This window comes from Protopterus annectens, chromosome 13.part0 (assembly GCF_019279795.1).
Source record: "Protopterus annectens isolate FY-2018-M chromosome 13.part0, PAN1.0, whole genome shotgun sequence".
NCBI classification, from domain to species: Eukaryota; Metazoa; Chordata; order Ceratodontiformes; family Protopteridae; genus Protopterus; species Protopterus annectens.
This window is the reverse complement of record NC_056747.1, coordinates 320,723,691-320,742,453: the sequence shown is the minus strand read 5'-3', so window position 1 is coordinate 320,742,453 and position 18,763 is coordinate 320,723,691. Positions and strand designations below refer to the sequence as shown.

General features: G+C 41.5%; 1 protein-coding gene across 2 annotated transcripts in view; it reads right to left on the bottom strand.

Moving 5' to 3' along the window:
- SEMA6B (semaphorin 6B) overlaps nucleotides 1-18,763 on the bottom strand; it is a 1,264,941-nt gene that overhangs the window by 408,896 nt on the left and 837,282 nt on the right. The window lies entirely within an intron of this gene.

The window sequence follows — 18,763 nt, the reverse complement described above, 5'->3', positions numbered from 1 at the left end:
TTACAACATAATGAGATAGACATCCCAGCTAGTCTTAGACCCTTTATCTTTATGATTTACTACAACATGATCAATATTATGATCACAGTGTCATAAGCATGGGCCTGTGTCACTGTCATACACATCTATTGTGTAGTGGCCATGAAGACACTCAGCTCAGGCATGAGAGAAGCACCAAGACGCTGGAAGTCAAAAGCATGCCATCTTTTATTGCTGTTCCAATGGAATGGTCCACATGCTGCCCTGTAGGTCACAGTGTGTCTGCCACCACCTTGGACACACAATATGGCAAATATGGTACCGGGGGTGTCTCAGTCCACCTCCCTTGGCTCCTGTGATCACTCACTGCACATCTGCACCACATGCATTGTTTACCTGACATACACTCATGGGGGGACTGGTTAGGCAACATGCCATCCATATGATAAGCGTATTGCAAACAATGATGTAGACAAGCATGGCCTATGTACACTGTAGCTTACATGTAAATGGGGATGGAGTAGCAAAACCACTAAAAAACATTGTTTTTCATGCATTCTGTAATGTGTAAGGCACACTGATTCACAAGAACACTGTCCTTTTCGGACTACTATTCATTAAGTCAAGTGCTGCGTTGCTGTTAATCCCAACTGAAATGCTTCAGAGGCGCCAAGATTATAATCTGCAGTTTATTATTCAGCTGCGGATGGGTGTTAGGGTACATCCTGACATCTTGTTTGTTAAAGAAAGTGCTGTGGGAATGGGTATAACTAAGTGACACTGACTGGCATTCTCACATCACATTAACTGACCTAGTTTTCTTAGCTTTGGAAGTAAGGGGAGGGGAGGCAGTAGCAAAAAAGTAGGCCAGTGTTGTGGAACTGCAAATCAGCACTGATCAGTATGCTGCTGGGAGGGAGGGACATCACTGCTATTTTTCATTGGCTGTGGAAGTTTGACAGCCTGAACTAATTAATTTAAATGCAGGTTCAAGTACGTGGTTCAGTCCCTTACTGTACAACAGAGTATATTAACTGATGTGTTGACAGATATAGTTCCTTTATAGGTTCATGAGTAAGTACTAGGCCAGCTGCCCTTGCAGGCCATTTTAAGCCTAGCAAATTTCCCTTTTTGTGCTTGAAATAACCTACCCCATTTGGTTACAGATTGCCCTTACCCATGTCATGGTCAATAATTCTATAATATCCCTAGTGAGAATAATATGGATCATACCACAGATAATTTGAGGGGTCCCATGCATGGGATAAAGCATTTAGGAGCTGCTACTGTCGATTAGTAGTACAGCGGGTAGTCCTGGAGTGCATTTTTCTGTTTTCCATCCACAGATCTAAGTTGCGCTTGAATAGGGATGGGGATGAACTTTGTTTTATGTGTATGGTGAGTCTGTTCCACAGCAGTGGTATCTCCTGTCAGACATACCCTGTCCCTCCAAACCATTCTGTTGATGTTTAAAAGAGGCTTAGATCCATAGATTTAATATTTCTGATGTCATTTGACTTGCTGATGTGCAGCAAATCCATCAGTAAAGGGTCGGAAAATGCCTTGTATGCCAGACACCAGTCACCTCTTAGCAGCTGTAGGATAACAAGCAAAGTAATAGGCCTTTAAAATCTTTCATATTAGTGTTTGACTCTCATTTTTAGATTGGGTCTATGTCAGATGACTGACTTTCCGGAAATTCGAAAAAAATATCGAAGAGACCATATGATCGAGTTTCTGAAAACTCAAACATCAAAAAAAAAAAAAAAAAACACAAAAATCTACCTTTTTACGTTTTTGCAGTTGGAAGCCCCCCATCCATGCACCCTCACACCCCCTGCAAATTATATATATCAACTCCATGATTACACTACAGTGAGGAAAAGGGTAAATTTCTTGATCTTCGCTGTACCACGATCTCCATTCAAAAACTTTGAGTTTTTAAAAACTCGATCATATGTTCTCACCCATATGGAGCTGGAGTTTCTGAAAACTTGATTAAATGATAGGGACCCCTTAGATTGCCTCAGTCAGATCTCACTGGATTTTTTTGACTTGTGATACCTGCTGCTGTAGCTTGTGACTGTGTCCCTTCTTTCTATTCATTCCAGTCTTCAGGAAGTTAGCAAGGCTTGGGAAGATCTCTCTTCTTTTGTGCAGTCAGTCCTCAATCAGGCGGTATCCAGACCATGAATAAATAACAACAAAGATGAATAAAAACTGTCTGATTTTGAAGTGAACAGCAGTTTCCCCATTGCTGATGGGTCAGATACTTTTGGAAAAGAATCAAGCAGTCAAGAAGAAAAAGCCTGCGATTACAATATCTTTGCACAACGTGAGCCATCCAGCGGCACAGCCTGTTTTTTTCTCTTTCTTTGTGATATCCCAATAAATTTTTCACAACAGAAAAAAAATACCTAGTCAAGTTGAGTTATATTATAGTTTCTTTACTACTTAATGCTACAGCTGTTGCTTTTGTCAGGATCAGTTAATCAGAATTGTGTAGTGGTAAACAGTTACTTAGCTCCTGTTTATCATTTGTTTTAATGTTGGTCTCTTCAAGATACATGCAGTTTTCAGTATTGTCTATTATGATGATAAGACAACATGATACTGAAGTCTAAGGCATGCTGTCTTGCTCATCTATGCATTTAATTAATATTTATGTATGTTTTCCTTATTTTTTCTCACAAAGCCTACTTCTGGCGTTTTAGGGTACACAGATTGCCATGTGCACTCCTTCTTTTCAAAGCTGAAGATGCGTCCTTGCCTTTGCTGCCTTGCCATGTGTGTAGAGATGAGCACTGCTTCATTATCACTGGGTCAGTTTACTCCCCTGCATGCTGAATCCAAGCATTCATTCGACTCCTGAACCTAACCATTTTGTAGACAATTTTAAATTAAATTTACCTCAGAATTAATGCTGAGTGGTATCTTGTCTAGTGAAAACCTATAAATATCAACAATCCCTTACACTATGCACACTACACTGCCATATCCACCAATCTCGTATGTGGAGAATTAAGGCCACAACCACAAATGGTCAAAGACAAAAGCCCCAAATCAGGGACACTTTTCAAATATTGACACTACTCACTTAAAATTCTGAAACACTGAGGGAACTTGAGATGATGTATTTTCTAAAGTAAAAGAAGCCTTTAACTGTAACAATCACAAAAGTTATTTATTGACTAAGTGTAACAATCACTGCCATTATTTATTGACTATACTGTAACAATCACAACCGTTACTTATTGACTAACTGTAACAATTACCACCATTATTTTCTGACCAACTGGAACAATCACTGCCATTATTTATTGACCAACTGTAACAATCAACTGCTGTTATTTATTGACTATACTGTAACAATCGCAACCATTATTTATTGACTATACTGTAACAATCACCACCATTATTTACTGACCAACTGGAACAATCACTGCAGTTATTTATTGACCAACTGTAACAATTACTGCAGTTATTTATTGACCAACTGTAACAATCACTGCTGTTATTTATTGAATATACTGTAACAATCACCACCATTATTTATTGACCAACTGGAACAATTACCGCTGTTATTTATTGACTGTACTGTAACAATCACCGCTGTTATTTATTGACTATACTGTAATAATCACCACTGTTATTTATTGACCAACTGGAACAATCACCACCGTTATGTACCTGCTATACACCATCTTTTCTCAAAAAGTCACAGATTTTAGGAGTGGGAGAACAATATTCTGAGCCAAAATCAGGGTTGTCTGTGGAAATCAGGAGCACTTGAGGGGTATGTGCACTACTTATCCTGGAAAGCAATACTCTTCATTGTTTGTACGGTGAAGCATTGATGCCTGCAGGCTCTACAGAGTTTGGGCGAGCATCACTACAAATAAAAATGCACTGTTTGCATCCATTAATGTTACTTTTACTGTAATATGATTAACTCAAATTTCTGTTTGGTGAAAAAGTGGATGTTAATTAGTTCTATGGTTTGGTTTCTAGCTGGGATTCTCTGTCCTCTCTTGCACTCACTATGGCCACCTGGATTTTTGCTGTGTGTCACAGGTTTCCTCTCACATCCCAAAATCATGCCAGGATCACAACATTTATTATGTAGGATTACAAGGAGAAGAGAGCCTGAAAATGAAGGAGCAAATTATATTTTTTCCAGATTAACTTAACAATTTGTACCATGCCTGTTTTGTTTTATCCTGTTTTGTTTTATCTTGTTTTTTTTTTGTTTGTTTTTTTTTGTTTTACTTATTCCCAGGTTAGAACACTTGTCATTGCACACATTTCTGAACCATTGCTTTATTATTATTATTATTATTATTATTATTATATAGCACTGCCTTGCACTGGCTCACTAGTGTTGCAGCTAGACTTCATACATGTTCCAACTTACAATGGAAGGGGACTGTTTGCTGCAAATGGTTTACGTTGTATCAAAACCAGAACAGCAAACAGCTAAGCCCTGAAGTCAAAGATTAAACATCTGTCACTGTTATGCTGAGATGCACTTTTATCTGGTTGTTTAGGATCTGTCTTTTAAGTTGGCTAATGCTGTGTGCATAAGGTTTTTTTTTAGTAGCAGGTGTAGTGTGTTTGTGGCTTACAGGTGAAAAGCGGCTGTTTGTAGCAGAACATTTAGGCTGTTACATTTGAGATTTGAGTGGAACTGGGCTCTTTCTGTGAGTAGTTTAGGTGTCTTTCCAGTTGGACTGGAAGGGGGCTGCTTTCTGGGAATGGCTTAGGTTATCATTAAGTGAATCAAAACTAGAGCAGTAAACTTTAAGCTTTGCAGCTGAATATAAAATATTTACCAGTGTTGCTCCAGGAGGAACTTTTGAGTGGGTAACAGGATGGATACGATTATGTAAATTAGGTTTTAGTGTTATCATGTATGCTAGTTTACTATTTGCCACAGAAAAGAAGGGAGATTTTTCTGTAAATGGCTTACCTTGACTTGGCTGCTTGTTAATGATTTATATTGTCAGTGTTTTGAGTTACAGTGAAAGGAGGTTATTTGCTATGAATGGCTTAGGTTGCTAGCATTAAATGAATCAAAACCAGTGCACTAGAAAACTCCACCAGTAGTCAAAGGAGAAGTGAAAGATTGTCACTTAGCTCTGTCATCTGTGATTTTGGGTATGAGTGGACCTGTGTGGGATTGGCAGCTTTGATGTGGTACAGAGGCTTGTCACATTGTAACAGTGCAATTAAATGTCAGTTAAGTTTGAGTGTGGACATTAGTATCTTACAGTGGTGGAAGGGCTTGTCACATACCTCTCAACCTTTTAGCATAAGGAATCTGGCCAAAGGCAAAAATAATGGGAGGACAAAAGCCCAAAAATATCGATAGATTTTAAATGTTGCTGTTATAAGCTTAGAATGTTGCTAGAATAACAGGTTCTTCATTCGCATACATTTTTTTCCCTAAAGGATATGAAGTCTGACACTCAATATTTTTAAATTATTTTCTGACTTCAGTCCTCAGTGAACTGCCAGAAAACCTCAAATTTAAGGAGGGACAGACGAAAAATATGAGTCAAAAAAATTTGGGACATTCTACAAAAATCTGGATAGCTGAGAGGTATGGCTTGTCACAGATCAATACTGTTAAGATTCAGGGGATGTCAGCAATATATTTGATTGAGGAAGTATTATAAAACCTGAAACAGGAAGCTTCATGAAATCATGTTGTTGCTAGCCAATATGGTAATTGTGGATAACAGTAATCCTAGCTAACACCAACCTGAATGTACTAAAAATACACAGCTTTTGGTAATCATATGAGGTGGTTGGGGGCTCACTTGCATGGTATGGCAACAGATTTGTGCTGTACTAACTGCATCACAGAAAACATTTATAGCACTGTTTTGTAGTGTGTGTGAGGGTGCTGCCACTTCAACCTATCTGCTGCACTGTGGTTTAATCAATTATTTGTCAAAGAACAGTAGATTCTTTACATATTTTAAACATTTAATTTAACCTAGTGAGAGGGCTGTGGTGTGCAACCCCCTCACATGCATGATTCATCAACATATCTGACTGTATTTATTAAATATATTTGCATCAGTGTTGAACGGCACCAAAGCTAAAATATTACATTACTGAAACTGACAGTATATGTCTTCCTTGTTGTCAACCACAGTTGACAGCACTGTCAGTCAAGTCCACACCCTCATTTGTGCCAATAAACAGTAGGAGCTATCCCTCTCACAATCAGCTGGCCATGTACTAGACTGGTATGGACATTCACTGGAGGGAGGTAGAGCAACACATCAGTCTGCAGGGGCAGGGTGGGAGGAGCAGCAGTATTAGACGTTAGAGTACAACTTAACAAACCCTAGTAACACCCCTCACTGTAATCGTTGGCACTGCATTGCATACCTAATAACATTTTACTCCTCCAGGTGCTTTTATACCAAAAAGTGTTACCCAGTTTTGCTAATATTTTCCTCTGTTGTAGCTTACTCTTTAGCATTGTCCTTTTTATACTCATTTGTTGGTTTTGTTTTCTTTTTCTCCATTTATGTTATTATTTTATGTAGTCAGCCACAGCACTAGTTGTGGTATGGCAACAGTCAGCTCATGGTTGACCCACCCTTCCATCCCCTGCCTCCAGCTGTCTACAAGTCTTCCTTCCTGCCTGCAGGGTGATGTAGGTCATTCAGTGATTAGTGAGATGGAGATTTCTGTCTTGAACCCTAGTGGTCTGTCACTGGTTGAAGGTGTAAGATCTCCATCTGGGGCATCACTGGTGGGCCAAAATATATAAACCGAAAGTAGTTAGAGGATATGGTGACTGCATTGGTGGACTGATGGACAGACACAATGGTCATCTAGAGCACATTCTTCTGTGACTGGCAGAATTACACCACTGCTTGACACTGTCCATCAGGCTATCAGTAGCTGGGCCCAGATAGGAGGGCAGTCACAGAGGCGACTGACCTCTTTGAGGATGTGGCACTGGGCAACATGACAGTCCCCTGACACCCCACTGTATTTCCAGTCAAGGTGTTCTCCTTTCTTGTGCTTCATGTTCCTCAGCAATGTGAGTCAATCTTTACAGCACCATTTTCTTTATATCTGTCTGTGTCTCTTCTTTGTGTCTACTCCATTTGAGTCAGCATCCCTTGTTGGTCATTGTCTATGTTTTAAGTTTATTTGTCTGCTCCAGTTATCTTCCATATATACTCCCACCTGACACACCTCCCTATACTACCTTCACCTTCTTCCTACTGGAAAAAAGGAAAACAGGCATCTGTCCCACAAAACATACTGCCTTAGCTTTCACACCAAATCTGATTCTTCCCTTCCTCGTGTCCTTCTCCTTACTCTTCTCCCTATCTGGCTATCCTATGCACCCATTTCCTTTCCAGTTGCGACAATAAATTGGTAGAGACTTTGCTGTTTCGCCCTTATTTGGGTTCTCAGCTGTCTTTGTAGCACTGTGTCAATGGGCGTGTCAATATGCATCACCATGAGCATGTTACACGCAAATCACTGGGCTCAATAAGTCATGTGATTATCATCATGTAATACTGACCTTTACATGACCTGTGGGGTTTTCCCATGAGCATTGCCTAATTACTTTATCCTTGCCGCATAGAGTATCTCCTGTTACACTGTTAATCAGCTTTGGTCTGCATAACGCTACTTCGCTCGCACTATTTTGCCATTATACAACCATGTAAGTGATGTTTCTCTATCCCAACTGAATTGGGTTTTGCACTTTTGATGGCACTCATGGATGTACCAATTATGTCATTATAGTTCCATTCATTTCACACATAAAATAATGAGACACATGTAAAATAATTAATATATCACATAACTAACACTTAAATATTCCAAACTGCACAACAGAATAACCAAGCAAACTAAATGCATACATTCTCACCTTCTAATGAATAAATTACCTCTAAACTGAAGTGAAAGTAACACCTCATTTTCACTTCAGTTTTAACAGGACCACTTACAACTGATTTAAAATAAGCTGACATTTGGTATTACAGCTATGAAACTGCATATACTTTTTCCCCCAAAAAATCAAAAGTGGTATTGCATATAAACACACGCGTGCGCACGCACACACACACACACACACACACACACACACACACACACACACACACTGCAAATAAATATAACTAAGCAATTAAAACATAAAACTTGATCCAGGAAAATATTTTGTATACAAAGTCATTTATTTGTTGTACTCCATTTGAAATCAAATGCACAATTTTGCCTTGCTCAGGACATTATCAAACTAAAGATTAATTGAAAAACATGGCCTGGGTTTAAACAGATATTACAATATACATTTTCTGTAGTTGGTGGAGGGGTTAGGGAATGCGGTCAAAATCTGCATCAAGGGCCTGACATTAGCCGGCTTAGTCAGAATGATTTATGGTAATTAGAAAATGGCAGTTTGCTGGGGGCGCCATGCTAGCCAATGGAAAAGTACGTCTGACTAGTCTACGGTTATTGTAGGTTGTAAGAAAACCAATGAGATCAAGAAGAAAACAAGCCAATCAGGTTGTGTTAGGGCAAAATAACCCAACAATCAGAACTGTGAAACCGATTCCTGGAAAGTGGGAAACTGCAGGGCTAGTTGGTCAAGATTCAAATAGGTAGTATTTTTGTCCTGACCAGGTGGGACTTCATTAGACCCAATTAAGAAGTTTACTGAGAAGTAGATCAATTCATAAAAAGGAGCATCAAGTCTTCGTTTACAAAGTGTGTACTGACTTACAATGCTAAATTTTGTTTTCTTCATACACACGTGCATTAAATCTATCTAATGTAGTCCTTTTACTATATCTCCACACAGTATTTCATTCTACAGCCTAAATCAATTAAGCATTACCTAATAAATATACAGTCAGTTTTAACAACAGGTTCTTTTACTTCTGCTGTATATTTTGCCCAACATGAAGACAGATCGTTTTAAAGTATTTTTACAATATGCCCTTTGCTAATTGAACTGCATTTACTTCTGCAACATCTTCCACAATATATCACTTTCTTTTAACTTGTGAAGTTTACAGATCACATTTGCCTTTAAGCAAATTAAAATCCACTCCAGTTTTCTAAACATACTCATAGCATTACCATCACCTCCTTAGTAGCATCAGGTAATCATATAGTATCACTCACCATCATTTACCTTAATTTCAGTTACAGAACATTTGTTTTATCTAATTCATTATTTCCATTTAAATCTTATAATGTAACATGCATAATACTTCTTCCTTAATATATACTATTTTATCATTCCCACCCAGTGTCTACTCCATTTCCTAACACTGTCCTAAAATTCCTAACATCATCACTGCGATTTTCAATATCACATTGTCAGTGGATGTCACTGAAAACAAGATTAAAATGTTGGGGGTATTATGGGAGAAATGCCTCCTGAAGGGTAATCAACCAGGGCTAGAGAAAGAGGTGTATCTCAGATGAGCAGAGAACAAGCGGTTCCAGTGTGGAAGAAAGTAAAGTTGTGTACATTTACCGTAAATGTAGATGTTCGAGTGTATTCACTGTTGCAGTCATCACATTGGGGTTATCCCGGCCAGGGTAGCCCTCGGCCGGCCTGTATACCAGAGGCTTAGTATTTCTGTGTCAGTTGCTGTTACTTCAGGACTGACGTCAGGTCATCAGTAGTATAAAGTAAGGCAACCAACGCCATTACATCAGTTTTTCTTGCCCTAACCTGTCAGGATCCCCAAAGTAGAAGCCAAGTTGTGATGGAAGAACCCCACCAGTAGAAAGTAAATACCAATATGTCCCTTGTAAGGAAAGAGAAGAAAAAAATGGGGATGGAGGGAGGGAAACCAGGACTGCAACAGTGAATACACTCGAACATCTACTTTTATGGAAAGTGTACACAACTGTACTATGTTCTTCATGTTTCACTGTTGCAATCATCAGATTTGGGTTGATTCCCAAAGCTGAGGAAATGTGTGAAGGCAGTCAGGGAAACTAGGGGCTGGCTAGGATGCCTTGCAAGACTGCAGAGGCAAACCCTGCCCTGAATCTGGAGAAGAGAGGCAGGTGGTAATGTTTGGTAAAGGTGTGAACAGATGTCCAGGTGGCCGCCTCCAGGATGTCCCTGGTGGGGACTCCTCTGAGGAAAGCTGCAGAGGTGGAGGCTGCTCTGGTGGAGTGAGTCCTGACCCCCTTGGGGGGAGGCTTTCCATGTTGTTTGTAGCAGAAATGAATGCAGTGTGCTATCCATTTGGAAATGGTTTGTTTGGAGATGGCTTTGCCTTCTGGCCCTGTAGCAAAGCTAACCAGCAATTGATCAGACTTTCTGAAGGATTTAGTCCTGTCTACATAGAATCTGAGCTGTCTGTGCACATCTAGAGAGTGCAGGATCCTTTCCCCCTTGTTCTGGGGATTAGGAAAAAAGGTGGGCAAATGAATGGATTGGTTGAAAGCCACACTGGACACCACCTTGGGCATGAAGGATGGGTTAGTTCTGAGGCATACCCTGTCAGCATGGAAGATGATGAAGGGTTCCACAGCCATGAGTGCTTGCAGCCCGGAACTCTTCTGGCTGAAGTGATGGCCAGAAGGAAAGCTGTCTTCCAGGAGAGAAATTCTAACTCTGCTGAAGAAGCTGGTTTGAAGGGGGGCAGGGTGAGCTTTTCCATCACAAAGTTAAGGTCCTAAGCTGGGGTTGGGGCTCTTTTGGGTGGCCTCAAGTTGCTAGCCCCTCTTACAAACTGTGTGATCAAAGGGTGTGAGAAAAGGGGCTGCTCAGTGGGGAAATGAGCAGAGATAGCAGAGGCATGAATTTTAATAGAGGAAAAAAAGAGACCACTGTGTAGCAGATCAGCTAAGTAATCCAGGGTGAGAGGGAGGGCTGTGCCATATTGTCTCCCCTAGCCTGAATCCAGGTGTAGAACCTTTTCCATTTGTCAGCATAAGACTTTCTAGTGCTAGGGCATCTGGCCTCACGTATAACGGCTAGAACCTGTTTACTGAGGTTGGCAGATTGATTGGAGGTTAGAGAATAAGCCAAGCTGCCAAATCGAGTGTCTGCAATTGGGGATGCATGAATTCCCCTTCCTCTGGGTCAGGATGTTTGGAATCTGAGGAAGATGCCATGGTGGCAGTGCAGACAGGCTGCACAGCAAGTGGTACCAGTGCTGCTGAGGCCAGTCTGGAGCTATAAGAATTGTCCTTGGTTTTTCTGCTTTGATTTTGAGCAGTAGCCTGGGGATGAGAGGTAGTGGAGGAAAGGCATAGACCAATAGACTGACCCAGGGGAAGGACAGCGCATCCACTTTCCAAGCCATGCAGTGATGCTCCCTGGTGCAGAATTTGCTAAGCTGAAGATTAAGTGTGGGATACAAAGAGGTCTACCCCCAGGGTGCCTCATTTCTGAGTTATTAGGGTGAAGGTTCTTCTGTTGAGCTGCCACTCATGTGGGTCCAGAAGACTTCTGCTTAAGTGGTCTGCCAGAGAGTTGAGAGAACCTGGTAGGGATTGTGCTAACAGGTGGAGTTGCATGGCAGAGGCTGTGTGCCAAAGGGTCATGGCTAGCCTGCAATGAGGGTAGGAGTGAGTCCCTCCCTGCTTATTGATATAACACATCACAGTGGTGTTGTCTGTTTTGCTCAGGTGAGCCCCTGGGGAGAGAAGGGGCTTGAAAGCTATCAAGGTGTGCTGGACAGCCAGCATCTCTTTTTGGTTGATGTGTAGATGGATTTGCTGTGGGCTTCATTGGCTCTGTATGCATTTGCCGTCCAGGTGTGCACCCCAGGCATAGTCTGCTGCATCTGCGGTGAGGGTCTGGGTGGAGGGGGTGGTGAAAAAGGTAGTCCCTTGTTGTGGTAGCATGCTGTTGCCCATCAAATAAAATCTTTTCTGATTCAAGGTACAATAAGTATAAGAGTCTCCAGGTGTTGAGAGTGTTGACACCAAAGGCTTTTTAGGTACCACTGAAGTTTCCTCATATGCAGTCTGGCATATGGAATGAATAGTATGCAAGATGCCATGAACCCCAGAGCTTGCAGGATTTTCCTTGCAGATAGCTGGGGTCTGGTGGCTAGTTGAGAGAAGTAGGCTGTCAGGAAAGATTGCTTTTCTGGTGTAAGGAATGCCATCTGGGATGCTGTGTCCAGGCTTGCTCCCAGGAATATACTTCTTTGGGTTGGCACCTGTTTGGATTTCTTTTCGTTGATTGTGTACCCTAGGGAGCTCAGTAGGGACTTTACAAAGGCCAGGTGCTTGAGCAGCTTTTCCTGGCTGTCTGTCTAAATTAGGCAGTTGTCTAAGTATGGGTAGATCTGGATATTCCTTTGTCTGCAAAAGGCAATGGCCACAGCCAGACATTTTGTGAAAACTCTGGGAGCAGTAGATAAGCCAAAGGGAAGCTCAGAGAACTGAAAGTGCTGAGATCCTGTCCTGAAACGGAGATATTTTCTGCATAATTCCCTGAAAGGAATGTGGAGGTAGGCCTCTTTTAGTTCTAGGGTGGCTAGCCAAGCATCCTTGGACAGCATGGGTAGCAGCTGCTGGAGGGTGAGCATTTTGAATTTTGGGATCACCAGGAAGGTGTTTAGAATGGATGGATTGAGGGTGGGGCGCCTGGTTGCCTTCTTTTCTGGGTACCAGAAAAAGTCTGGAGTAGAAATCTTGGCCTTTCTGTTCTGCAGGAATATGCTCTACTGCCCTCATAGAGAGCAGGGAAAAGACTTGCTTTTGCACCTCTGCCCACTGGTTTTGAGGTAGATCTGGGAACCCTTTTGGAGTTGTAAGGGTGTGGAAAGAAAATTTGTATCCCTGGGACACTATGTTGAGAACCCAGCAGTCATTAATAATTGTGGCCCAGGTGCTTGTGTATAAGGAGAGTTTTCCTCCTAGGGGTAAGAGAAGGTGGGCAGACGAAGGAGGTGGGGGATGAGAGTCATTGTGAGTTCTTACCATAAGGGGGTGGCTTAGAACGCCCTGGTTTTGAAGTGGCGGTAGTCCACTGCTTGGATCTCTGCATTCCATGTGGCTGCTGTCTGGGGAGTTTGGTTCCCCGGGGCCTGGGATAAACAGGCCTGGCTGGAGCAGGAAAGGACCAGTGCTTGGTGGGACAATGCCTGCTGAACCTGGGTAGTTAGACCTGTAAGAAATCCTTAACTGTCTGCATAGATTTTGCTTTTTCTTCCAACTTTTTTAGGACCTCTTCTGCCTTAGTGCCAAATAAGTTGTCTTTGTACAAGGGGGCTTCCAACAGTTTAGATTTGACATGGTCTGGCAAGGTCTGTTCCTTAAGCCATGCATGCCTTCTAAGGACAGATTCGGTGACTGCTGCCCTGCAATAAGCTTCTAGGGCATCAAAACCACAGTGCAAGGTGTGTTTAGTTACTTGACTTGCAGAATGCATTAACTCTTGTAACTCTTTAGATTCTGCACAAGCAGGAAATGAAGACATTTTTTGTTTGAGGAGTTCCAGGGTATGTTGCTGAAATTTTAGCATATGGAACTGACAATTTAGTTCCCTGATAGCAAGAGTAGCTGAGGTGTATACTTTTTTACCTCATCTGTCTAGTGCTCGGGAATCCCTATCTGAGGGGGTGGGATTCTTAGCAGAGGTTGCTTTAATCCCTTTAGGCCCTTGAGAAATTACCTCAGGGTCAGCAGTAGGGTTTTTAAAAAGAAATTTGTGTGAGTCAGGGACTCTGTAGTACCTGTCTGGTTTTCTGGGTGCAGGAGGGAGGGTGTCAGGAGTCAAGTTGGATTCCAGGAAAACATCCTCCACAACATCCAGGACAGGGGGGGGTGGTCAAAGGTCTGTGCTGTGGAAGATCTAAGAATTCCCTTAGTCTCTTTTTAGACTGAGGGTAGTCCTGACTCTCCCATTGGAAATGCTCCCTTAAGGTATGAAGGGTTTCCCCAAAGGAAAAATCCTCTGGGGGAGACGCTGAAGGGATAGAATCCTCTGCATCAGAATCCTCATAAGTAGAGAGGAGTTGCATGTCTTCATATTTAGATGCATCAGAGTCATCTGACGCTTGTTCAGACAAAACTACAGGGGACATATCTCTTTTCCTTTTGGAGGGGGTAGCTTGGCTTCCCCTGATCAGCATGATAAGGTCTTCTGCCATTTTAAGCATTTGAGACTAAGGCAAGGAAGCAGGTGCCTGAGATTGGGTCGTCAGTTTCTTGGGTGTGGTTCGTACCCTGGGCCTAAGAAACTCAGTTGTTTTTGAAAGAATGGTAGTCGTGAAAGAAGACATCGGTTTGTGTCGAGAATAGGTAGTGTGAAGGACTTCCTCAGAAGCCAGTGCCTGCACAGTGGCTTCAGACCCATCCAAATTAGAGATGACTACAGGAACCTTAGTTGAAGAAGAGTTTTGCGGCATACCAGATTCCGAAAGGCTCTCGGTAGCGCCCTGCAAATCCACAGAAGCAGGCATCAGGGGATGTGAAAGCAACTTACTGAGGACCGGAGAACTGACGACTAGCTTAACAGGAGCTTCATTGGTAGGTTTGGACTTGTGCAGTCTGTCTCTGTCTTTATCTTCATGTTTTTTCAGAAGATCTGCTGTTGGATGGCTTACTGAATCCATATGGGAGTTTGAGGACTGCAAACGAAAATATCTGGCTACAATAAGGGCCCAATGATGGATAGTTCTGGCATTGAACAAAACACAGAAGCGATAGCAGGCAACGTCGTGGTCTGGGCCTAAACACGTGATGCAGTAAGAATGAAAGTCTCTGTGTGGTATTTGCTTTCCACAGGCAAGACAAATGTTAACTTTTTCTGACATTGGTTAGTGCAAGAAAAAAGGATCCCCAACGGGGTACTTAGCTTTAGAAGACTTCAGTTTGGTAGACGAAACTCAGGTAGCGGCCGACCAGCACTCATGCGAATTGCTTCTGCTTCAGCCTCTACTGCAACAAAGACTGATGTAATGGTGTCGGCTGCCTTTCTTTATACTACTGACGACCTGACGTCAGTCCTGAAGCAACAGCAACCGAAGCAGAAATACTAAGCCTCTGGTATTTGGGCCGGCCGAGGGCTACCCTGGCAGGGATAACCCAAATGTGATGACTGCAACAGTGAAACACGAAGAACATCAAAAGGTGTATTCAGATCTACAGGCAGTAAAGAGGTTTCCGATTCCTGTCACACAACATGAAAATTCTGGTAAACAAAGACACAGAGGAGCAGAACCTAAAATGGTACACAAGCAGTTCAGATTTGTATCAGAACGTAGTAAGCTGAACCAATGTTTGCAGTAAGACAGACAGTGGAGAGGAAGCCTGAAATAAGGAAGGAGTCCAAATGGCATTCCTAGACTTGGAGAAAGATTATAACTAGATCCAAAAAAAAAATGATTTAAGACAGTCCTATAATAGTCTAAAGTCCTAAAAGCACTGGTTGAATTACTGCAAGGTATGCGCAGGGACTGAATGATAAAAGCACTGTCATAGGACCATAGCAAATACAATGTAGTTAATTCACATGACCATTTATGCCTTGCAATAGCCATTCCTCATGTTGCAGCCACTTCTCAAGAAGGGATAAAATAAAGTCCTACAGTAAATTTATGGGGTCACATCCAATCGTCGAGGCTTAATTTTAAGTGTTTGGACTAAAGAGCGGAATTCCCAGTGGGAGTGAATTAGTAACAGGATCCAGCTCCGAGGCTTTTCTGTTTGTACTGGTAAAGGACTACATCAGCAAATAGTTTGGAAGGTACAGATCAATAAAGGTATTGTATGCAGACAATGTGGAACTACAAACAGACTCTGAACAGGAATTTCAGGAAATGATAGGGGACTGGAATGAAAACTGAAGACACTGGATAAAACTGACAAAGTGAGATGCACCTTGTAGACAACTTATAATTAACAGTTTATCCAGTTAGCAGGAAGAAGGACAGAGTGGGTGGGACAAGCTATGACTGACAGCTTATTCAGTTAGCAGGAAGAAGGACAGAGTGGGTGGGACAAGCTATGACTGACAGCTTATTCAGTTAGCAGGGAGAAGGACAGAGCGGGTAAGCACTCCATATTGCCAATAAAAGCTCTATCCCAGTTCATGTCAGGTGGAGTCCACTCAGCTGAAAGAAGGATGCTGAGTGGGGTAACACAGCAATCACTGCCTGGGCCACTCCTTTTCACTAAAACGTTTTCTTCCAAGCTTTCTGCAAAGAACGCCATTTTTCTGATAACACTAAGGAGGTGTAGGAAGGAATAGAGGAAACATAGCAGTATTGAAGAAATGGTGCAAGCTATGGCAGCATAAAATCACTTAAAAATAATGCATCTGGAAGTTTAAAACCAAGGAAAGAGGAACATAACTGAAAGGAAGTAACAAAATCAAAAAGGGATCTAGGGATATTCTTATTAAATAACCTAAAGTGAGAAATGTAAGGAAGCAAAGCCTCTGAAACAAGCTGATACACAAGCCCAACTCCAGTCATAAACAAAAGTTATTACCTCCTTAAACAGACAATTAGTAACACCATGTCTGGATAATAGTATGCTTTAGTGGAGACCTCATGTCATAAAACAGGAATGGAGGAGCGCAAAGAAGGATCAAAATAGTGCACAGTGCACCAGAAACCATAAACTGAGAGAAAGAGACGAGAAGCACGTAGTATGTTTACCATTGAGGAATGAAGTTGGGTGGGGCTTGTATGAAATGTTTGCTACCTAAAATTCATTCATAAAGTCCAAAGTGAGCACCACATTATAGAACAAAAATGATAGGCAGAGACATGCATGAATGCAAGAAGACATCACTTAAAAATTATAAGGTTGACCATTCAAGGGGAAACAAAAGGAAGCCTTATTTCAAAGATAAAGTAGCAAGTGACTAAACAGCTGTCCTGAAAAAGTAGGGTTACATATAATAAAACAAAGCAAGTTACATATGTAGACATGAGGCAATTCTTACGAAGGGTGAGAAAAAAGAAAACTGACATCAGATGTAAGATAATGCAGCTTAGTCAACAACTAGGTGGGTTAAGTGGTCCCATCTGCTATAAATTATATGCTTCTGTGTTAACAGAATGCAAAAGCTCATTTGTCTCGAAGCAACTTCTGAATGCACTTTTTACATGAATATATTCCCCTTTGCTGTGTTACACAACTTAGATGTAACCACTCCAAGCAAACTGAATACTAGAGAGTGTCTGTGATGTCAGAAGTTCCTACTCAGATCTATAAGTGCCTTAAAACCTGTCTCAGCCAGTTAGGTACACTACTCCATGCTTTCTGTCTGGATGGAGCACATACCCATCTGCATTTAAAAGGATGGCTGAACTGATCTCTTCAAAACCCTACCTCACATAAAGTGCAATTCATATTGTCTTTGGTATTGTCCTGTCTCAACTTAGTAATTTTGCCAGCTGCAAACAGAATGATCCCAACATACTGCATGTAGATCTGAGATAAATGCAGTGGAATTGCATATTAGTCTCAAACTAAAACAATTATGGTTTGCTGGGTTCAACTTCAGCAGAGTTATAAGATGTTGTAAATTTCTTTACTTAACCTATTTTAATTAATAAAAAAAAAATCAGAATGTCCACATTGTAGAACTCATCATTGGGGTTTAACACATGCCAAAAATACCTCCATCACAACCTCTGATTACCCATAAATGATGCCTCCGGGGTTTTGCTTTACTGTATCATGTTCCTGCTTTATCAATTTTGACATGAAGTATTAGTGCTTTAAGCCTACTTACTCAGATAATTTCACTCCCCTTAACCAAACATCATCTGCCAACTTTTAACAGACAAGAAGGTACAATGTTGCCTAACAAGCTCTGGCAAATTAGTTAGGCAGTTAGCACAGTGGATTCTGGCAGCTTGTGTACAGGACTAAAGCTTTGACTTGTTAATGAGCTGCATCCTATAGTCCAGGGTTTGATTCCCTCACACTTCATTTGCTTGCTGAATGACTCTGAGCAAGGCACTTAAGCAGACAGTGTTCTGGGGCAAGGACAATACTGGGCTAGGCTCTTCAATGATCTCCAGGACTGCATGCCTGGAAACTATGCATGAACAGTCACATTTCCTCAAGGTGTAGTAGGTGCCTGTCTTGCAGTGAGCCACCTTTTATATAAAGGCAGTGGGATCGATAATCACAAAGAGTTAGAAGTCAGTGAACCACAATGAGATCACACCTCGTAATGCGTAACAACATTATATAACTGTAACAGGGATCTTCTAAAGAACTGGAACTGCTGTTAGTGTTGTGGGATCCCTGTTTAAGAAGATTTGGATCTGTTATTGCTGCATTCAAAGGGATGAAACTCATATAACTACAGTGAGCCCCTTAATCTCCATCTGATTTCAATAGAGTCCTCATTCACATACAGCTTGTTTGTGTAAAACTCCTAACCTACAGACCCCACACACTAAACTGAAAAGCACTTAGCCGTCCTTCTACTTCCTTGTCCATAAAGGTTGGGAAGCTAGTCCAGAGCAAATAAAAAACATGGTATCATTCAAAAAATTCTAACTTGAAAAAAATCTCTCTTCTAACAGGTTCTGTACAAATTTGTAAAAAAATCTCACCTAGACATAAACCCTCAGATAATCCATACAGTTGAACTTAAACTTGTCATCACTGTCCTTTTTCAGCATTTTACTTGTACCCTCCACTTCTCCAGTTGTTAACCTCCCACCCTTATTTATCCTTCCCCTCTACATGCATTTGCTCCTTTACCTCCCAACATCCCTAATCTGCCTCATTATCTTTGTTATTATTCCTTAGTCTTGTTCAGTTCTTATATTCATCG